Source organism: Chiloscyllium plagiosum, unplaced genomic scaffold (genome assembly GCF_037043375.1).
Source record: "Chiloscyllium plagiosum isolate Xiang-an unplaced genomic scaffold, Cpla_swu_hap1 HiC_scaffold_48, whole genome shotgun sequence".
Lineage (NCBI taxonomy): Eukaryota > Metazoa > Chordata > Chondrichthyes > Orectolobiformes > Hemiscylliidae > Chiloscyllium > Chiloscyllium plagiosum.
Window position 1 is genome coordinate 30,432,577 of NW_028270186.1, and position 17,652 is coordinate 30,450,228.

General features: G+C 42.9%; 1 pseudogene; it reads left to right on the forward strand.

Annotated features, from left to right (window-relative positions):
• Positions 1-12,746: 12,746 nt before the first annotated feature.
• LOC148135798 (putative G protein-coupled receptor 139) overlaps positions 12,747-17,652 on the forward strand; it is a 116,431-nt pseudogene continuing 111,525 nt past the window's right edge.

The window sequence follows — 17,652 nt, forward strand, 5'->3', positions numbered from 1 at the left end:
CATGGGTGTAATTTTGTTCAGTTATTAGAGTTGTTTTGTTATTGGTTTAATATAATAATAAAAATATGTTTTTCAATAAAAAATTGTTAAAAAACTAAAATGCTAACATTGATAGATTAGAGTCCCAAATAACTGTCATTAGAGAGACCACTCATGGTGGTTTATGTTGAACATCCCCACACGGGTGAAGGGGTGAGGTTGAGAGAGCATCCCCTTCATGGTAACCTCAGTCAGTGTGCGGAATTGAACCTGCGCTGGTAGCCTCCCTCACAAACCAACTATCCAGCCAACTGAGTGGGAGACTGTGCAACTGTTACACACAGAATCAGTCACAGACAAAAGGTAAGAAAAATTGTAATGGCAAGGAAAAAAGTATATTTGAGATCAAAATGTTCTCTGCTAGAATTTGTATTTTATAATGAGGCAAGTGTTTGGAATCCGTCGATGGCTGAATACGATAAGGTGAGACAAGTGAAATACCCAGAATGACTAATTGTGATTGGATATCAATAACCAAAACAGTCAGAAGCCCTAACCACCTAACCATACATCAAAGAAGTTTCAGAAATGACAGCCAGACTACTGAGACCCCTCGGATTCCTAGTAGCACACAAACCCACCAACACTTTCAAACAAAAACGAACAAACTTAGAAGACCCAGTACAACCCATGGACAAAACCAACGTCATCTACAAAATTCCATGCAAGGACTGCTACAAACACTACGAAGGACAAACAGGAAGAAAATTAGCCACCAGGATACACAAAGACCAGCTCGCCACAAAGAAGACACGACCCTCTCTCCCTCGTAGCCCTACACGTGGATGAAAAAAGCCACCATTTCGACTGGGACAACAGATCTATCCTGGGACAGGCTAAGCAGAGAATTCCTAGAGGCCTGGCACTCCAACCACAACGCCATAAACAAGCACATAGATCTAGATGCCTTCTATCAACCCGTCAGAAAACAAACAGAAATGACATCACCACAAACCCCAGGAACTCTATCCAGGAGAAAGATGTAAATAGAAAGCAGGAGACAACAGTTTCGCTTCACTTGGAGGTCGCCACTGATGATGTTATCTAGCTAGGTGAACCTACAGTTTAGCGAGCAAACCTACACCATAAACCTCAACCTGAACTACAAACGTTCACAAACCATTCATAACCATAAAATAAGTGCATGTTTTTGATTGGTCTGTGGCAAGCATTCTGACTGTTGCAAGAATTTATAAATCAGATGAAATATATAGTAAGGAGAGTCCGTCCGCATGGGAAATGCCTTCTGAACACGTGGTAGAAGAAACCCGGGGTAAAAAAGTGTCTGAGAACCATCTGCTTAGTAACAGGAACCTGGGGGTTGAATGACTGAAAGTTCCTGTAACATGGAGCTGAGAAAACCATCTGATCACCCCCGAACGGATTGAATGTTGCAGCATATTTGAAGTACTGAATGGCCTCATGATGGATTTTAATTGTGTGTGATTTGAAAAACGTACATCTCTACTCTATCCTCTTACATGTTACACACTGGGGCACAGCCATTATCCTGAATTGGGAATCAGTTGGAACATTATTTGGAACATTCTATATAATATTCTATATATTCTCCAGAATATTCTATAACTATGTGGGGGGGTGGGGGGGGGGGGATTAGAAAGGCAAGAGAGAAAGAGAGGGAAGTGGCTGTATGTAGTAGTGAGAGTGGTGGAGCATGAGCCTTGTTCGGGGGTCGGTGCTATAACAGATGTACAGTGAGTGTGAGGGAGCAGAGAAGATATGGTGACCCTTATCCTGACAGAATGGGGAAGGTTATTGATGCTTGTCCTGTTTTGCTGGACATTTCTTCAGACCGCAAATACTACACTGAGGTAGGTGGCGAGCGCAGGCCAGGCTCGGTGGGTCTGGTCGTGTGATCCCTCTGGGAAGAGAATGGTCCCCTTTTGTACTAACCCATCCACCAGGACCTCCATGCTGCTGCCGACAAACCGTGGGGTAATTTACCCTTAGCTGCCATGCTTGCGGAAACTGTGCAGGGCAGCTCCAAACTGTGGAAGCTCAACCGTGTGCCCATTGGCCTTTTACAGATGGCCCCAGGGTCAGGAGTCACGGAATATCCAGGGGCATCCGGGCGATGTGAGTACTTTCAATCATGATGGGTGGGAGAATCGGGCTGGCAATGTATGTCTGCGACCCCTAGGACTCATAACGGCACACAAACCAACAGCCACGCTCAGACAACAACTCACCAGAACAAAGGACCCGATACCCAACATGAGCAAGACGAATGTAGTGTACAAAATATCATGCAAGGACTGCACTAAACACTATATAGGACAAACAGGAAGACAGCTAACAGACCGCATACATGAACATCAACTAGCCACGAAACGACACGACCAGCTATCCTTAGTAGCCACACACGCAGACAACAAGCAACATCAATTCGACTGGGACAACACTACTATCATAGGGCAAGACAGACAGAGAACAGCCAGGGAATTCCTAGAAGCATGGCATTCATCCTCAAACTCCATCAATAAACACATCGACCTGGACCCAATATACCAACCACTCCAGTGGACAGCTGAAACTGACAACCAGAAGCGGCAGGGACAGACCACTAAAACACCGGAGGAAACATCAAAGAAGCGCTTCGCAGGAGGCTCCCAAGCGCTGATGATGTCGCCTAGCCAGGGGACAAAACGTTTGCAACAAAAACTTGCAGCTCGGCGAACAGAACCACAACAACGAGCACCCGAGCTACAAATCTTCGCACAAACTAGGAACCTCTCTATATTGCTTGTGGAAGCCTTCCTGAACACACTTCGCAAATTACGTTCCATCTAAGTTCTAAACCATCTGGAAGTACCAGTCTATGTTAGGAAAATTAAAATCACCTATTATGTCAACCCTATTGCTCCTGCAAGTCTCGCCAGTCCCATTAATTATTTGGAGGCTTATAGTGCTACCACTATAACATCACCATCCCCCTCTTACTTCTTTGCACCGCTCACAAAACCTCATTGGATATTATCTCAGTTATTTCAACTTTAAATGCTAGAGTGATATGCGCCTTAATCAGAACTATTGGTATTTCAACTGTTTCCATTTATATCTCTTCCTCACATTGATTTTCACATTCGCAGCACCCCTTGTCAATGTACAGTGCAGATATGGAGCTGTAAATGGATGGGAACTGCACATCCTGTCACTTCCAGCATTGGTTGCATGTTTCCCCACACTAGGCAATGATCTAATACAGTGTAACCGAACAAGGCAACAGCCTGGGTTTATATATGAATGAACCAGTGCGGACTGCACAGCTTCCCATGCTGAACATTTAGCCCAGGATGAAAGATCAAGCATTGGTGTGGGCTGCACAGCATTTCACTCTGGACATTGCTGGGTTGCATACAGCTGTACACTAGCCGGATCGACACAGTGCTTCATCCTGAATATGTAATGGATGGGCTGGTTATGCGAGTTGGATTGCGAATGTGAGAGTACAAATCATCTGACAATACATTTATTTTGTGTTATCATTCTGGTCATTGGACCCCTCAAATCCTGACATATCCTGTTAGACCCATCCTTCTGGATGAGTGATGGTGAGTGTTGTTGCAGCATCTGAGTCTGCAACATGACCAAGAAACGGAGCAGAGGCTACAGAGAGCGGAGTCTCCGTAAAATGGAATGAGGGAATCACAATCAGATCAGCCGTGGTCTTAGTGAATGTTGGGGCAGGATTGTGTGGACCACTAATGCAACTTATTCATATATTTCTGTTTGTTCCAAGCAAACTCCCCTTCTCTCCCTGTGTCCCATACTGGTGGGGAGTGAGTCACCTCCTGCTGTCCTTGCATAAAAGGATGCTGGGGCCTCACTAACCTCCAGATTTCCCTGTGCTCCAGTTTCGAGCTCTGAGTGACTGCCTCCTGATCCAAGGTTTGCGACAGTAGATGTCCTCCTCTCACTACTGACTAACAGGTTGCAATAGCTCTGTGCTCACCTGCTGCTCCTGTGGAATGGAGTCGAGGGACTGAATGGCCTCTTCACATCTTACAGCTTCACTTGGCTAAAAGCCTTTCTCCTGTTTTTGGAAAACCCATCAAAATCTGAATGATGTATTTTTGTATTTTACTCTCAGCAATTGAACAAACAACTTACCTGACAGAATTCAGAAGCTGAATAGCCTCCTCACGTTACTGTGTTATACACTCAAGAGGCAATAGTTTCAGAGATGCACAACACGGAAAAATACCTTTTGGTCTGATCGCCCATACCGACCAAATATCCTAAATAAATCTCGTCCCCCTTGCCAGCACTTGACCGATATCCCTCTAAACAGTTCCCATGCGTCTATCCATCTAAATGCCTTTTAAATGGTGTACCTCTACCTGCTTCCACCACCTCCTTTGGCTGTTCAATCCATATACACAGCAGTCTCTGTGTGAAAATGTTGTCCCTCATGTTCCTTTTTAAATCTTTCCACTCTCATCGCAAACCTTTGTCTTCTAATTTTGGACTCGCGTATCTGGGTAAAAGACGTTGACTGCTTACCTTATCTATTAACCTCATGATTTCATAAAACTCTTTAACGTCACCCCTCAGCCTCAAAACTTGAAAATAGCCCCAACCTATTCAAACTTTCCCTGTAACTCTAACCATCCAATACCTGCAACATTATTTTAAGTCTCTTCTGCACCCTTTAAAGTTTGACAACATCTTTCCGACAGCAGGGATACCAGGATTAAAGGCAATATTACAAAAGTGGCCAAACCAATGTCCTGTACAGATGCAACGCGTCGTGAAAATGTTTAGACTCAAAGCACGCACCAATAAAGGGCAGGTCACCAAGTGCCTTCTTCACTGCGCTGTCTACCTATGACAGCACTTTCAAGGAACGGAGAACCTGCACCACAAGGTGACACAGGAGCTCAGTGACTAGCATTGCTGCTTCAGAGCGCCGTTCAATATGATCATGGCTGATCATCCTTAATCAGTATCCTGTTCCTGCCTTATCTCCATAACCCTTGATTCCACTATTCAGAGCACGGCGAACTGGGTTTAATTCCATCCTTGAATGACTGTCTGTGTGGAGTTTGCACATTCTCCCCGTGTCTGCATGAGTTTCCTCCGGATGTTATGTTTTCCTCTGACAGTATAAAGATATACAGATGAGGGCAGATTGGCCATGCTAAATTGCGTAAAGTACCCAGGAATGTGTAGGTGAGGTGGATTAGCCATGGGAAATGCAGGCTCAGAGGGTTAGGGCAGGGGTTTGTCCATTGGGATACTTTTTAGAGGGTCGGTGTGACCTCAATGGGCCGAATAGGCTGTTTCCTCACTGTAGGGATTCGATAATTTCGATGGCATTCTCCTTGATTGGCGGCTTTCGACAGGACCCTACCTACATGTCTTGCATTGATTTGTCTTGCCAAAATGCAACACCTCACATTTAAGTAAAATAAACTCCATCTGCCACTCCTCGGTTCATCTCAGCAAAGTCCCATTATAGTCTGAGAGATAATTCTTCACTGTCGACTGCACCACCAAATTTGGTATTATCTACAAACTTACTGACCATACTTCATATACTCAAATGCAAATGATTTGTAAAAGTGACAAAAAGCAGTGGACCCACTATTGATCTTTGCGGCACACCACCGTTCACAGGTCTCCAAGTTTAAAGAACAAATGTCCACTGTCACGCCCTGTCTCCAATTTTCAAGAAAATTTTGGATCTAAGAGGCGAGCTCGCCCTGTATTCCAGGCAGTCTGACCTTGTTAACCAGTCTACCATGTAGAATAGTTTGGTTTTCATATTGAATTCCACAAAGACAACATCCACTGTCCTGCCTTCAACAATCATCTTCATCGCTTCCTCAAGAAATTCCACCGAGTCAGTGAGACGTGATCTCCAATGTACAAAGCCCTCTTCAGTCCTTGTCTTTCCAAATGCGTATACATCCTTTTCCTCAAAATCCCCTCCAACAATTTAGTCACTATTGACGTCAGGCTCACCAATCTATAGTTACCTGGTTTTTCCTGACTTTCTTAAATAATGACATTATGTTAGCAGCCCTCCAGTCTTTTTACACCTCACTTGTGGAAATCAATGAACAAACATATCAGCAAAAGGCTGAGCAATCTCTTTCCTAGCCTCCCACAAACTTCTGGGATTCAACTCATCAGTCCCAGGAATTTGCTCACCTTCGTATGTTTTAAAATGCCCTACATCTCCTTGTAATATAGACGTTTCAAGATATCACGATATAGTTTTTCATTCTCTCGCTCTAGTAACCCTCTCCACATTAAATGCAGTAGAGAAATACTTGCTTCGTATCCCTCCCATCTCATGTGGTTCCACACATAGGTAGCCTTACTGATCCACAAGGGGACCTATTTTCACCCTAGTTAATCTCTTGCCATTAAAGGATTTGTAGAATTTCTTCAATGCCTCGTTAACCCTATTTCTAAAGCCATCTCATGTCCACATTTTTCTGGCCCGATTTCCCCATTGACTATGCAGTTTCTGCCCTTATACACCTCTCGGGATTTACTTGATTTCAGCTCTGTTTACCTGACATATGCCTCCTTCATTACCATGACCAGAGGATCAATATATCTAGCCATCCAGCACTCCCTGCACCCACCAGCCTTGCCCATCTCACAAAAAGGAACACGTTGGCTCTGGACTCTCTGAATCCAAGTTTTGATGGCCTTGCATTTTCCAACATTCTCTTTACCTGCGAATACGATATCCCAACCAGCCTTTCACAGGGCTCGCCTAACACTTTCAAAATTGGCCTTATTCAAAGTTAGAAATTTACATCAGGTCTTTCCCATTCCACAACTAGTGTAAAACTAATATTTATGTGTAACAGACTTGAAAGTTAAATAGACACTTCCTGCCCCTCTGTAATAGACTTGAGAGGCTGAATGGCCTCCTCCTGCCCCTCTGTAACAGTCTTGAGAGGCTGAATAGGCTCCTTCTGTCCCTCTGTAATAGACCCAAGAAGCTTAATGGCCTCGTCCTGTTCTACTATAACACATTCGAGAGGCTTCATGGCCTCCTCCTGTCCCTGTGTAACAGACCCGAGACATTAAATGACACAGCAACCCGTGGATTACGAGCAGTGGTTAAGCTGTATCTGATGGAGGTCCATCCCTTCTCAGTTACAGAAACACAGACAACAAAATGTTCTCCAGGTGCCCTCTCAGTAACACCTCATACAGCTGCAGCGACACATCTCTTTGTTTTGAATGATTCTGTTGGCAACATGTGCCAATATTCCAGCTTTCCAACTTTCAAGTAGCAACAGGCTACTATGGGCTGAATGGTCTTCTCTTATCCCTCTGTAATAGGTCCCTAGGGACAGAATTGCTTCGGCCTGTTCCTGAGCAGCAGTCTCAATGCTCTGTCTCAAGGTTATGAAAGGATTTGATAACAGGGCATTAAACCAGGAGTAGCCTCACACTGGTCATTAAGTACCGTACTTTGTGTTAAGGTATGGATAAACCCGACTTTTTCTTTATGCAGGTAAAAACAATGACTGCAGATACTGGAAACCAGATTCTGGATCAGGAATGCTTGATGAAGGGCTTTTGCCCGAAACGTCAATTTCGCTGCTCGTTGGACGCTGCCTGAACTGCTGTGCTCTTCCAGCACCACTGATCCAGAATTTTTTTTTATGCAGCCGATCTGTTATTCTATAACTGCCTCCTTCCATAAACAGAGTGGAACATATATAGACCCCTGCAGTGTTGTGTTAATACTCTCATATACAAGCCAAAAAAGATTAAAAACATTGAAAGATTTATGGTCCATCCCTCAGCAATCCTCATCCAATCCATCCAAACCCAGTAAATGTTTCCTTTTATAGTGTTATGAAAAGTGATGCATGTAACTGTTTAACTGAGCCTATTTGTTCAGTGACTGTGATTAATGCCAGTCTCCATGGATTCTAATTATCCCAGTGGAGGGTTTCCATCTTTTAATGATAAATGGGCGCCGTTCAATGTATTATCCCATAATATGAGCGGGAATATCACCGACAGCACTGACAGGGATCAGCAGTTCCAGAGAAAAGGGGAGGAGAGGTCAGAATCTGAGAACATGAGACTGGAATGCTCCAACAATGGATCAGAAAATGCGAACATTAGACTGGAATGTTTCAACAATGGATCAGAATCTGAGAATCTTAAACTGGAATATTCCAACAATAGACAGGCGCTTATCCAATTATGTTTGGTATCTTTCTGCATTTGATTGGTTGTCATTATCATTGCGGATCTATTACGCTCTTCGCATTATTCAATACTTTTATTATCCCTTCCTGGCTATCATTGGTGATCCTTGGAAGCGTCACTGTCCAGATTTTCTTTTCTATAAACCAATTATGACTGTATTATTATTCTTTTATATAGTCTACACTTCTTGTCACTATTATTGTTCCTGTTGTAACTCTGAATCCAGATATTCACTCTACAGATCACTACTAACTACATTAATGAAGGTGTTCAATTACTGTCTCCCTCTCTGCTCTGGCAGTGTTATTCACGGGTCTCTATGTTGACCTACTCAGTTTCAGTGGAGAACAATAATGCATTGTATCATTGCCTTCGTTATTTAAATATTAAGAGCATGGAGGTCCCTGTCTACTGTTCTGGTTACAAATTCCACTTCCTTCCACTGTTTCCATCCCATCCCTGGCCAATATCTGTGGCTGAAGCACACAAGTCCCAACTGTGGGCATCCCTTTCACCATGAGCTCTATCTTGACACCATTCCCTGACCATTTCTAACATGAAATACTCACCACTCCAGAATATATCTCACTGGCTTATTCCATCTCCTGTTTGAATCTTGAGCTATGAAGAACAGGCTTAATGAAGCCAGTAATCTGCTGCTGATGCTCCCGGCTTCAATCCTGATGCGACCTCACACCAAATTCCCATCCATCTGTCCTTCATGTGTATGCCGATGTATATTGCTGTTATGTCTGGCAATGACTTCATTTAAACATTATCAAACACTTTACCGTATCTATCCATGAAACTTCTCTCGTTCTCTCTGTTGATTAACAAAAAGCCTGCCAGTTGTTCGTAATTAAAATAGTTTCCTCCATGTGCGTTCATTCTCAAACAATGAATTTCGCATTCAACCACGCCAATCGCGCACGCACACACACGCACTCTCTCTCTCAGTCTCTGATGAACACACACACACACATACACAAACACACACGCGCGCGCGCGCGCACAGAGAGAGCAAACCTTCCCATTGTAGGCAGTAATCTGATGCGAGTATAGTTAGCATATGGTAGTAAAGTTTGCAATACTCTTTATGCTGGGCAGATAGTGCAGTTTACTGAGTAACACACGAGCATGGACTGCACAGCTCTCCATGCTGGGCTGTCATCTTGTGCCAGTTTATGTTGTTTGTGGTGTTCTGTGAAGCAGATTCAGAATTTGATGTAACAAACCATTTCAGCTGATCTGACAATGTCTTCATTCAATGTTCTCATTCTTGTAATTTTACTCTCGAAGGTCTCACTTCTCCAGTTACTCCCACTGCCCTGTCTTTTTCCACATGTTTCTACAACATCTTCTGAGTTAATTAACTGTCAGTTTCTGTCTTTACTGTGAATCTCTCTGTCCCTTTGTATCTTTCCCTGGCCTTGAGTTTTGGCTCCCTAGTGTATCGTGTGCTGGAATTGTGTAGCTCAGAAATAATGAAATGGGATTTGTCGAGCTGTTGTTCCCTTCCCAGTATGTCCGATGTGATAATCCATGAACAGGCGTTTTTCAGAAGTCATGAGACACATTCCTGTAACTTGGTCTGTACCTGTGTTTGCCTCTCTCAGGTGATCTTGCTATCAGTAACACGAGGAAGCCCCTTGAGTAAAGGACCAGGCATCTAAATTGTATGACAATACTGTCACTTTTTTGTTAAAAAGGTTATTTTCTCCTATTTTTGGAGAAAGCGATCTTAAAGGCCAAACTGCCCACTGAAAACGGCTGAAATAAACAACTATGAGGCGTTTAGTGTTTTTAATAAATAGTAGTAACAATGGCCCAGCTCGCACAGACAGGTTTTCCAGATTTTTTCTTGTAGATGTAAAAGTTACCAAGTGCTGCGGGACCTAGAAGGGTTGGGAGTTTTAGTAAATTATCCCTCTATGCTATTCTCTCTGAAACCTCACTTGATACTGTTTCCTCCTGGATTGGAGAACTGTGTGCAAGAATGCATGTCTGAATGGATTGGATTACTTACAGTGTGGAAACAGTCCCTTCGGCTTAACAATTCCACACCGACCCGCCGAACAGCAACACACCTCGACCCATTCCCCTACATTTACCCCTTCACCTAACATTCGGGCAATTTAGCATGGCCAATTCACCTAACCTGCTCATTATTGGACTGTGGGAGGAAACCGGAGCGCCCAGAGGAACCCCATGTGGACACGGGGAGAATGTGCAAACTCCACACAGTCAGCCACCTGAGGTGGGAATTGAACGTGGGTCTCTGGCACTGGGAGGCAAGAGTGCTAACCACTGTGCCACCATGCCACCCACGGTGCCGCTCTGTGATGTTAATAAATTGGAACAGTTCATTAGTAGAAGGTACTGTATCCATCATTCAGTTAAGGTTTCCAATAGTTAAGTTATTCTAAATTCCTCTTCATTTTTTATGGATTTTCATTAGAGTGTTTAAATATATTGTGTTTTGCATGTTGGTGAGTGGTTTGACTTTTAGAATCACATCTGGAACACCCACTTCCCATCTACCTTTAAATTAAGAACGGTTTGGCATCCAAGCTACCCTCTTAAAGGAGGTGAGAAAGTCCAGTTAGTCTATAGCAAACTGGGGACTCTTGTCTGGTTCTAAATCGATAACACCAAATTGGGTTTAGAATTACAATCCCTACAGTGTGAAAACAGGCTATTCGACCCAACAAGTCCACACCGACCCTCCGAGGAGTAACCTACCGAGACCCATTCCTCTACCCTATTATTACACATTTACCCCAAGGCAACTAACCCACACGTCCCTGAAACCTACGAACAATTTAGCATGACCAATTCACCTGACACGCACATCTTTGAGTTGTGGGAGGAAACCAGAGAATCCAGAATAAGCTCATGCAGAAACTGGAGAGTATGCACCAGGAGGCTATTAGATTTAAAGGTCGCGTATGGTAGTTTTTCGTGTCTTTGGTTCCGGATGTTGAATTCAGTTGGTTTAAGCAGTGTTTTTGTGTATAAAAATTCTTTCAGTCACTAAGAGTTCTCTGGATGTGGAAGAAGTGAGGTTGGGAGTTTTACGAAAGGTAATGAAGACAAGGCTGTAGGAATTGACAGACAAGCTGGTGTTGGGGTTGCGTTTGTCTGTGAGGAAATGACAGATATATTTGATAGAGTTCACAAGAATATTAGGAGGTCTAATTGAAACTTACAGACTATTGAATTAATTGAACAGGGTGGATTTTGGGAAGATATTTCCAATGGAGGGGAGATTAGGACCGAGGGAACAGAGTAAAGGGAAGACGTTTTCAAACACAGATAAAGATGAACCTCTTCAGCCAGAGATAGTGAATCTAGGGAATTCACTGCTACTGAAGGCTGTCGAGGCCAGGTAATTGAGTATATTTAAGAGTAAGACAGATAGGTTCTTTATTGTAAAGCCGATGAAGGGTTTCAGATAGAAAGTGGAAGAATGGTGTTGAGAAGCTTAACAGCCATCATTGAATGGTGGAGCAGGCTCAATGGGTTGAATGGCCAAATTTCTGCTCCAATGTCTTCTGGTCGTATGGTTAATATTGGCTCTCCTCACTCCCCATTGGAGATGTCTCCTGGAATTTGATTTTCTTATGATTTATAAAGAGTAACATCCCAGTACTGATGACTGGTAAATATCATGTTCCCTCCCTCCAGTCTCTGCAGCCATGTCCCCAAAAACATAAACACACTCAAATTGAAAACCAGTGCATCCCACTTAATCACAGTTGATTGACATCGACAACATTAACAGCATGACACTCACATGCCCTCTCTGATCCTCGACTAACCATCTGAATTGTGTGTCATATCATATTCTCTGTTAACATACCCATGCCATTTGTCTGTTATAGCTCCTGTTGTCGAAGGCACGTGTGCCTGTCAGATTAAGGACTAGAAAAGTTCTCTCCATTTTTTACTGACATTATAATCACTGATCAGTAGTTACAGACTGGATGTTTCTATTTATAAACGGCGAATCTTGTTTATGTTCTGACAATCCTTTGACATTATTCCCATATCCAAGGCAGATTGAATGATTACACGCAATCAATCTACCATCTCCAATATTCCCTCCCTCAGCCACCCCCACACATCCCAACCTAAATGAGTAAATTTTGAACGTTCTTTTGAATTTGAATAAAATCAATATTGACTCAAAGAGGTTAAATTGAGCTATTTGTTCAGTGACTGTGATTAAAGAAAATCTCCGTGGATGCTAATTATCCCAGTGGAGAGTTTAATCATTGAAAGATAAATGGGCTCTGTTCAATGTGCAATCCCATAGTGTAAGTAGGAGCATCACTTACAGCAGCTCGAGAGAGAGGGGGAGGAGAAATCAGAATCTGAGAACATTAGACAGGAACGTTACAATAATGGTTCATAATCTGAGGACCATGGATTAGAATGTTCCAAGAATGGATCCGAATGTGAGAACATTAGACTGGGATGTTCCAACAATGGACAGGAGTTTATCCTCGGGTCTTTACTGGCATTCTCAGCTTTGGATATCATTAGCATATCGGATCCAGGATATCCTTTGGATTATTCAAGGTGGTTACTATCCCATCCTCGCGATAGTTGGTGTTCCTGGTAAGTCATTATATTTGTCTACTAAACTGGGTTGAACTGAATTTCGGCTCATGATATGTACATTTTGTAAAGTGCAAGTCAATATCTTCAGTTCCAAACAAAAATTCATTTCCTTATATATTATAACTATCAAACTACGATTTATAAATTACTCATTGATATGCGAGAAGGAACCAGACTCTTCTCAAACTCCATAATCCATTTTCTCCTTCACATATTTACATCTCCATGTCCTCCTCACTCACCAATCCTGTCCAATACCACCATCATGATGTCCCAGTCTCGTCCTCTGTCTCAGTGCAATATCTGAATAAACCATTCGTGCCTTTGTTAAATCAGGATGCAACAGTTTCACGTTCTTAGTAACCATGTCCGTGACTAAATAATTGCTATTGAGAATGTTTAACTTGTTCTCTGCACATAAGGGAAGTCAGTTTATGGTGGTCAAGCCATTGACTCATAATCTAGAGCCACAGAATAATGGTCTGTTGAAATTGGGGAGTTTAATAGCAACCATTATCATTTGTTATAAAAACCAATCTGCTTGCCTCATGACCTTTAGGGAAGTCAATGTGTCATGATTCCCTCCTCAGGTTTCCGTGTGACTTCTGTGATGAACACGTGGGTGTACTGTACCTTTTAGAGAATTAAAAGCCAACAACAACAACCTGACAGCACCAAGAGTTCTGAACAATAGATATAATGTAACATTTGGTCGAACAACCCGATTAGCTCATTGTCTTGAAACAAATTCAGCAAACCATTTTAAATTATACCCCAAAATACCCATCTCCAAACAAGTTTCAATTTATTATATTGACAATCTTAACAGCAAATGATACAATCCAATAGATTGGCGGTACAAGACCATGGAAAATTGAAAAAATGGGAGAAGAACTGTCGCGCTACCAGCGTGCAAAGACTGTCTGAAATATCGCTCTCCTATAGGTACCTTTATTGATTCGTATTTGGTGAAGCAGAGTCCCCAAGACGAAAAGAAGACAGGAATATGGAGAAGAACCGAAAGCTTCCTGGTTTTGAGAAAAGAAGTTTTGTTTTGTAAATCTTAATTAGGAGTCTTATCGGACTAGTATTGTGGAGGGGGAAGGTAAAAGACAGGTTAGAGGAAGAAGTTGTAAATAGTTGTTCGTTTATTATTCTCTGTTATACTTTAAGAAATAAAGTTGTTATTTTTTACTTTAAATATATTTGGACTCTAGAATTATCACAGATTACTGCATGGGATAAATCTTTTCTCTGTTTCTGGTTTTAATTAAGCAGGAAGATGTCTCCTGTGTTGTGACACTACAAACCCAAAGCTATGCGTTTTACCCTTTATGGTACTGTGGAACAGCTGAACCAGTCACTCAGTTCAAGATCTGCACAACATACTGCCCTGACCAGGGCTTCATACATCCCGTGAGAGGAGAATAAAGGTAAAGAAAGCTCCCTTTCTCTGCCTGTTTTCTGTATTGCTGCATCTCATTTCCATTCAGGTACGTGATCATCCCCTATTTTAGGTGTATTCAATCTTATTGAAATTCTCCCCGAGAGTGATGCACGGCTCCATAGGTATCTCTGGTGCTGGCTTTATTGATGCTGACGTACAGATGTCAGGGACTTATAAATTCCATGTCAGTCGGAGTGCAGAGAGAAGGAATGGCTTTTTGTGGCACATAAAATAAATGGCGATGTCTAAATGAGAGAAAATATGTTTTTTGACAATCCCTGAGAGTGTTGTTGAGGCAGTATTTGGGGTACTGTGGATAGACGTTCTCTCAAGTTTCACCAGACTAAACCCTGGGATGATGGCACCATGAGTAATGAGTGAAGCTCAGTGAGAGAATAAGAGGTGATTGCATTGAACCTTAAGGGGGATGGACAATCACTCATGATGTTCTAAACAGACACTGATATGGTGATAAGTTCCATGGCTTTTTTTCCCACTCAGATCACATGATTCTCGATAGTTTTAGAGTCTCTGAGAACGTTCCACCCAACCACCCCACCCACTATTTAAACTGAGACAGAGAGAGAAAGAGAGGGGAGAGAGAGGAGAAAGAAAGGAGAGAGAGAGAGAGAGAAAGAGAGAGAGACAGAGAGAGAGAGAGAAAGAGCGGGGAGGGAGGGAGAGAGAGACAGACAGAGGTTCAGGCTTTTCAATAAACTCTCCCAACATTAATGGAGTTCAATTGATGCGTCATCCTGCCATGAACGTCATGGGGTCCATAATCCCGACAGCAGCAACAATACCTTCATTATAAAAGTGTTAACACTTCCCAGCATTATAGAGAGAAGGAAAGTATTTTTACGCCACAGGAAAGAAACGGAGATGTCTAAGAGGAAAAAGAGATTTTATGATCGTCGCTGAGAGTGTTGTTGAGGCAGCATTTGGGATATTGTGGACAGACATTCTCTTCTTTATAAAGAATGATCACCTTGCCACAAAGAGGATGCAATGGAGTTTCACCAGACTAATTCCAGGGATTATGGTACCACGAGGAGACAGTGAAGATTAATCCCTGGCGTTGTGAGAGAATGAGAGGCGATTGCATTGAAACTTGAGGGGGGGGGGGGGGGGGGGACAGTCACTCACGAAGTTCGAAATAGACACTGATACGGTGAAAGATTCCATGGCTTCCTTTTTACTCGGGTTGCATGATTGTCGATAGTTTGAGAGCCTCTGAGAATATTCCCCTCAATCCACACCCAATTCCCATGTCGCATGAGAGAGACAGAGGGCCAGTGTTTGAATAATCTCTCCCCACATTAATACAGTGAATTTGGTGTATGGTCCTGCATTGAAAGTCTCGTTATCCACAATCCCTACAGCAGCCACAATACCTTCATGCTGAAACAGTTAACTATTCCCACCAGATTCTGACCTCCATGGAGAACAAGGGTGTGTCTTCTCGGTGATGGAAAAATGCCTCCTTGAGAGTTGACACAAATCATTTAGCTTCCCTCCTCATTGCCAGCAAACTATGTTAAAGCAGCACACGTTCTACAAACAATGGAATTATGATTAACATCATGGAGTCTTCTATCAGTGCAGTCTCGGTTTCATTGGTTTGTCATGTTGGAATATCAGTGACCCCCTCTTGTTCCTGTATAACTGTCACATGGGGATGAATAGCATCCTCCTGATCTCATAGAACAGATTTAAGGGTCTGATTGGGCTCTGCCTGTTCCTGTTTAACAGCTCGATGCACTGAACAGACCACTCTTCTTCCTGTGTAACAGGCAAGAGTATTGAATGTACTGTCACTCTTCCTGTTCCTGAATGCTAACTCATACCCGTGTGCAACCAGCTTGAGATGCTGAATGAGTTCCTCTTTTAACTGTTGAAATGTGCAGTGTCTGACCGTGCTGTTACATAAATTTTACCGACACATTAACAGCACAAACCGGAATGCTGTCCGGGTCTTGCTGCACATGGACACAGAATGGTTCCGGAGCTGATGGGGGTCAATTTGTTCTGAACATTCTGTGATCTTCAGTCATCATGCCTACTTCAGATCTTATGATGGGGAAAGACATTGATGGACCAGCTGAAGATGTTTGGGCTGAGGAGGCTAACCTGAGGATGTCCTGCAGAGATGTCCCGGGACTGAAAGGATTGTTGGCAACTGACCCCAAACTTCTTTATTTGTATTCTGAAAGAGCCCGTCCACATTCAGCTCAAATAAGTAGGTGGTCCCGATGCCATCCTCCACCAAATACTGCCTTGGTATCAAAGCCATTCGCTCTTTCCTGAGCCCCTGTGTTCACCTCTTGTTCATATCAATAGGTGACAGTGCATGTGTAGGGAATGCTTTCCTCTCACAGAATGTAATCACTGTCAGGAATTATCTGGGCGGGAGAGCTAGGGGAGCTTTATCGCTGAAAGTATTTAAGTAGGAGTTAGATGGATTTTTGACCTGTCAGATAGCTAAGGGGTGAAGAATTGGGCTTAAAAAGAGGAGTTACTGTCAACGGTAGTTCAGCCATGATGTTATGCAATGGCTTGATCATCCGAATTACGTGATCCTGTTCCTTTTGTCCTCATATTCAGTAAATGCAAAGTTAATGGCTGTAATTTTCCTGAATGTTCTTTTATTGAACGTTGCAATCAGAGAGAGTAAAGTATTTTGTGAGTCATCTTTGGTTGAGGTATGGGGACTGTATTCACGGTGAATCTGGGTCGATGATATCACCAACAAATGAACCACAAGTTGCAGAGAGGAAACACTCGTAAAGAGACAAGAAGCGTCTGTCGAAACAAATAACATTTTCCAACCGACACCAAACCATGTGTGACAATCTTGAGGGACTGATGAGATCCTGTGTTACTGTTGACCAGGTATTTGTAGCAAGTGGCCTCCATCTGTTCCTTGCAGGAGCTGTGGGGGGTTTAATAGAACATAGCAACACAGGACTGAGCAGCAGGAGTGAGCCATTAGATATTTTATCACCGCTCCATGTGCTTTTGGTCTCAGCAGCACATTTCTGTCTGTATACCATTTTACTACATATCGAAAACAAATTTGAATAAATGCAAACATCCAGGCACCACAATCCTCTGGGGAAGGGAATTTCCACTTGAACAGCCTTCTGGGAATTTCTCATTTGTGTTCCAACAAATGTTGGAGAGTCACTATGTCCTTTTCCAGTCCCACGTCTCCACTGGTTACACCCATCGTAAAGGCAGCCAGTTTAGTGAGGTGGTCAATGATTTAGGTCTCAGACCCCGCCATTTTTTAGAAAAATGTGAGACACAGAAAGTTGCACCCA